A 5,255-nucleotide genomic window follows, 5' to 3' on the forward strand; every position below is an offset into this window, starting at 1 on the left:
ATGACAAAGACACATTTTACGCGCAGCTCGAACGCGAGTACGACCGCTGCCCAAACCACGACGTCAAGATCATCATAGGGGATCTAAACGCTCAGGTAGGCCAGGAGGAGGAATTCAGACCGACGATTGGAAAGTTCAGCGCCCACCAGCTGACGAACGAAAATGGCCTACGCCTAATCGATTTCGCCTCCAAGAACATGGCCATTCGTAGCACCTTCTTCCAGCATAGCCTCCCGTATCGTTACACCTGGAGATCACCACAACAAACGGAACCGCAAATCGACCACGTTCTGATTGATGGACGGCACTTCTCCGACATTATCGACGTCAGGACCTATCGTGGCGCTAATATCGACTCTGATCACTACCTGGTGATGGTTAAACTGCGCCCAAAACTCTCCGTTATTAACAACGTACATTACCGGCGGCCGCCCCGGTACGATCTAGAGCGACTGAAGCAACCGGATGTCGCCACCGCATACGCGCAGAATCTCGAGGCAGCGTTGCCGGACGAGGGTGTGCTCGATGTGGCCCCTCTAGAGGACTGCTGGAGTACGGTGAAAGCAGCCATCAACAACGCAGCCGAGAGCACTATCGGGTACGTAGAACGGAGTCGACGAAACGATTGGTTCGACGAGGAGTGCAGAGCGGTTCTGGAGGAGAAGGATGCAGCGCGGGCGGTAATGCTGCAGCATGGAACCCGACAGAATGTGGAGCGATACAGATAGAAGCGGAAGCAGCAGACCCGTCTCTTCCGGGAGAAAAAGCGCCGCCTGGAAGAAGCGGAGTGCGAGGAAATGGAACTGCTGTGCCGTTCACAGGAAACACGCAAGTTCCACCAGAAGCTCAACGCATCCCGCAAAGGCTACGTGCCGCAAGCCGAAATCTGCAGGGATAAGGAAGGGAGCCTCCTGACGGACAAACGTGAGGTGATCGGAAGGTGGAAGCAGCACTTCGACGAGCACCTGAATGGCGAAAAGAATGTAGGCACGGAGGACCAAGGCAGCGGAGGAAATGACTATGTTGGTGCAGCAGAGGACGGGAACGAACCAACTCCCACGCTGAGGGAAGTTAAGGATGCCATCCACCAGCTCAAAAACAACAAAGCGGCTGGTAAGGACATACCGCAGCAGAACTCATCAAGATGGGCCCGGAAAAGTTGGCCACCTGTCTGCACCAGTTAGTAGTCAAGATCTGGGAAACCGAACAACTACCGGAGGAGTGGAAGGAAGGAATAATCTGTCTCATCCACAAGAAAGGCGACAAATTAATGTGTGAGAACTTTCGAGCGATCACCATTTTGAATGCCGCCTACAAAGTGCTATCCCAGATCATCTTCCGTCGTCTTTCACCTAAAGTAAATGAGTTCGTGGGAAGTTACCAAGCCGGTTTCATCGACGACCGGTCGACAACGCACCAGATCTTCACCGTACGGCAAATCCTCCAGAAATGCCGTGAATACCAGGTCCCAACGCATCACCTGTTCATCGACTTCAAAGCGGCATACGACAGTATCGACCGCACAGAGCTATGGAAAATTATGGACGAGAACAGCTTTCCCGGGAAGCTGACTAGACTGATAGGAGCAACGATGGACGGTGTGCAGAACAGCGTAAGGGTTTCGGGTGAACTATCCAGTTCATTTGAATCTCGACGGGGACTACGACAAGGTGATGGACATTCCTGCCTACTATTCAACATCGCCCTGGAAGGTGTTATGCGACGAGCCGGGCTCAACAGCCGGGGTACGATCTTCACGAAATCCAGCCAATTTGTCTGTTTTGCGAATGACATGGATATTATTGCTAGAACATTTGGAACGGTGGCAGAACAGTACACCCGCCTGAAACGTGAAGCAGCAAAGGTCGGACTGGTGGTGAATGCGGCTAAAACAAAGTACCGTCGTGCGGGGTTACTTTTGAAATGCGGGGCTACTTTGGACACTTTCGAATATGGATTTTTTTAATTCGAAATATGATTCAAATCTGTTTGATGTCTTTGGGACTATTACCAAGCAATAGTTTTCCCTCCATTTGGTTGAAATTATTTTTCAAACAGACCGTTTATTGCTTGGCAGGACGCGAAAATACATCGAATAAATCAATAAAATATACATAACGTATCAGAACATTTGGTCTGTAAGCATTGTTTCTACAGTTCATAAATTTCAAAGGGTTGATCAATTCATTCAAAATATATCAACGTAGCATATACAATCGAATATTTGTGTCGTTATACATTATAAATGACCATTTCACCCAAATAAAGGATTGATGGTCCTTTTTTTTAGGGCCCATATAGCCGAGGCGGTAAACGCACGGGTATTCAGCATGACCATGCTGAGGGTGACGGGTTCGATTCCCGGTCGGTCCAGGATCTTTTCGTAAAGGAAATTTCCTTGGCTTCCTTGGGCATAGAGTATCTTCGTGCCTGCCACACGGATATACACATGCAAAATGGTCATTGGCAGAGGAAGCTCTCAGTTAATAACTGTGGAAGTGCTCATAGAACACTAAGCTGAGAAGCAGGCTTTGTCCCAGCGAGGACGTTACGCCAAGAAGAGAGAGAGAGGTCCTTTTTTTAGGCTATTTATATAGCAATATCACGCTGCTCATAATACCAAAGGTAGCACGGAACCATCTTCAAACGCATAAATTTATTGAAATCATGTCTGATATAGTATACTACAGTATTGGTACAAAGTAGTTTTCTAAATAAACCTGGAATTTGAAATGCAATTTTGTTTTAGATAAAAATGTCCAAAGTAGCCCCCATCTGGTTCTATATGAGATGTGTCCGATTGGTGTATGAACAACTTTTTTGTTTATTGATGGATTTAGTTCAAATTTTGCATACATCCTACATACATACTCACAATTATTATGTGTAAAAATTGTGGAAATCCATTCACTACTCTGGGAGTTATAATGTCATAAAGTTGAAAAATCATGAAAAAGTGCAAAAAGAAGCCCCGCACGACGGTACATGCTGGTAGGTGGGACTGAGCGAGACAGGACAAGCCTTGGCAGCATACGATAGACGGGGATACTTTCGAGGTGGTAGAAGAATTCGTCTACCTCGGATCCTTGCTAACGGCTGACAATAACGTGAGCCGTGAAATACGAAGGCGCATCATCAGTGGAAGTCGTGCCTACTATGGGCTCCAGAAGAAACTGCGTTCAAAAAAGATTCACCCCCGCACCAAATGTACCATGTACAAGACGTTAATAAGACCGGTGGTTCTCTACGGACACGAGACATGGACGATGCTCGAGGAGGACCTGCAAGCACTCGGAGTTTTCGAGCGACGGGTGCTAAGGGAAGATTCATTTATTACGTCCATCGTTTTTCGGGATTTCTAGACCCCCCCTCCCCCCTCTGTCACGCTATTTTCCTATACCTAATACACGTACTGTCACACTTTCTTAGACCCCCCCCTCCCCCCAAAATGTTGGACGTAATTTTTGAACGTTCCCTAAGGACGATCTTCGGCGGCGTGCAGGAGAACGGTGTGTGGCGGAGAAGGATGAACCACGAGCTTTTTTTTTCTTTTTTTTTTATACCCTCCGCTGACCCCCATACTAAAATGCTCGCACAGAGAGCAATCTGGTGATGGACACTTACTAAATTAAAATTAGAAACAAAAAAAAACGCGGGACTTAGTATTACAAAGGATATAAGGTGAAATCCCAGTGGAACATAGTTCCTTTGAAGGGATTCACACTAAAAACAAATAACGATAAAAACTAACAACTAACGTTCTTTAAAATGAGTGAGACTTTATGTGGCTGACAACTATTAAACTACTGGTATTTACAATAAAAATAAAAATAAAAATGAAAATGCAGGAAAAAACTAGCAGAGCCAGAAAAACCTACATACAAATGAAAATGAAGAAGGTTGACATGATTTAAGGAGATATTCATTTACATTCCGTGTTATGTACTGCTTTAGTTTGCTTTTAAAGAATAAACTATTTTGTATTATTTTTAGATCGTTGGGAAGTGTATTGAACTTGGATGGACCGTAATTTTGAATGCGTACAAGACCCATGTTTGTCAACGCTTTGCTTCGCAACAACTCATTTGCATGCCTAGTGTGCTGTACAGCATTTCTTGCTGAAAAAACAATATTATGGTGAAAACTGCGGTTGTATAAAGTGTTATGGACGTACATGATTGTTTGGGAATCGCGCAGACCCATAATGGGTATAATTTTATGACGGGAACTAGAGTAGAGCAAAACGGTCGAATACAAGTGAGGTAGACTGAAAATTACTTTTACACATCTGTTTTGCAATGTTTGAATTTTTTTAAGTTTTGACTTGGCAGCATGTCCCCACACAATTATCAAATATTGGATTATAGAATGAATACATGCATAATAAAATCGTAGCAACGCGTCATCAGGCACGAAGGGACGAACTCTTTTCATTAAACCACACAATGATGAGATTTTACTTGAAACTTTCTTAATATGTGCATCCCACAAAAGGCAAGAATCTAAATGCAACCCTAAGTATTTAAAAGTTGACACCTTTTCAATTTGAATATTTCTAAAGCAAGGGTCAGAGTGCTGTTGAATTTTTTTGCGTGGGGAGTGAAAAATCATGTACTTTGTTTTCAACAAGTTCAAAGAAAGACGATTTCCATTGAAATACTCCAAGAGATTTTTGAGGTCTGATTCTATGTCTTTAATTATCGACTGCGTATTGGAATGAGGGTAGAACAAGGCTGTTCGGATCTCAAACTACGTTTTTGCAGCAGTGCTTGGTATTGCAGCTCAAAACTGTAATAAAAATATATTTAAGCTCAAACGCAACATTTTGTTTTACCTTATACAAACATGAATAGTTTTGTCTCCTCACGCTACCACTGTCCCACAACTATTCTGCTGCGCTCAAATTCTGCAACTAATCAATAACATTTTACATCTTTCTTATGCTAACTCAATTTCAATTTACCTTCGACACTTCAATCTAGCTTTCACTCTATCTCGAACTCAATTTCCAACTCAAAAACTTAATCTTTTTAACAATTTCACCTCGAATTTCACTTTCCTGCATTAACGACTCCAACTCTTTTTCACTCTGTCATCTTTGTTTTTCTTTTCACCAATCTGACGTTTCAAAGCAGTCTGACGTTTTAACCCAGTTTGACGTTAGTCTGAAAAGGGCCTATCCCCCTCAATGCACCACTTGTGCAGTGATGCCAGGTGCCGCAACAGCCCCTCCCGTAACTCTGGCACAGGGTCCT

At 44.0% G+C, this 5,255-nt stretch overlaps 1 long non-coding RNA gene across 1 annotated transcript; it reads left to right on the forward strand.

The window, feature by feature from the left end:
- The first annotated feature begins 1,936 nt into the window (after positions 1 to 1,936).
- Positions 1,937 to 2,989, forward strand: LOC134291325 (uncharacterized). The gene is made up of 2 exons (XR_009999030.1): positions 1,937 to 2,276; positions 2,572 to 2,989. It is a non-coding gene; the product is annotated as an uncharacterized LOC134291325 (long non-coding RNA).
- The last annotated feature ends 2,266 nt before the right edge of the window (positions 2,990 to 5,255 follow it).

Source organism: Aedes albopictus, chromosome 3 (assembly GCF_035046485.1).
Source record: "Aedes albopictus strain Foshan chromosome 3, AalbF5, whole genome shotgun sequence".
Classification (NCBI taxonomy): Eukaryota; Metazoa; Arthropoda; class Insecta; order Diptera; family Culicidae; genus Aedes; species Aedes albopictus.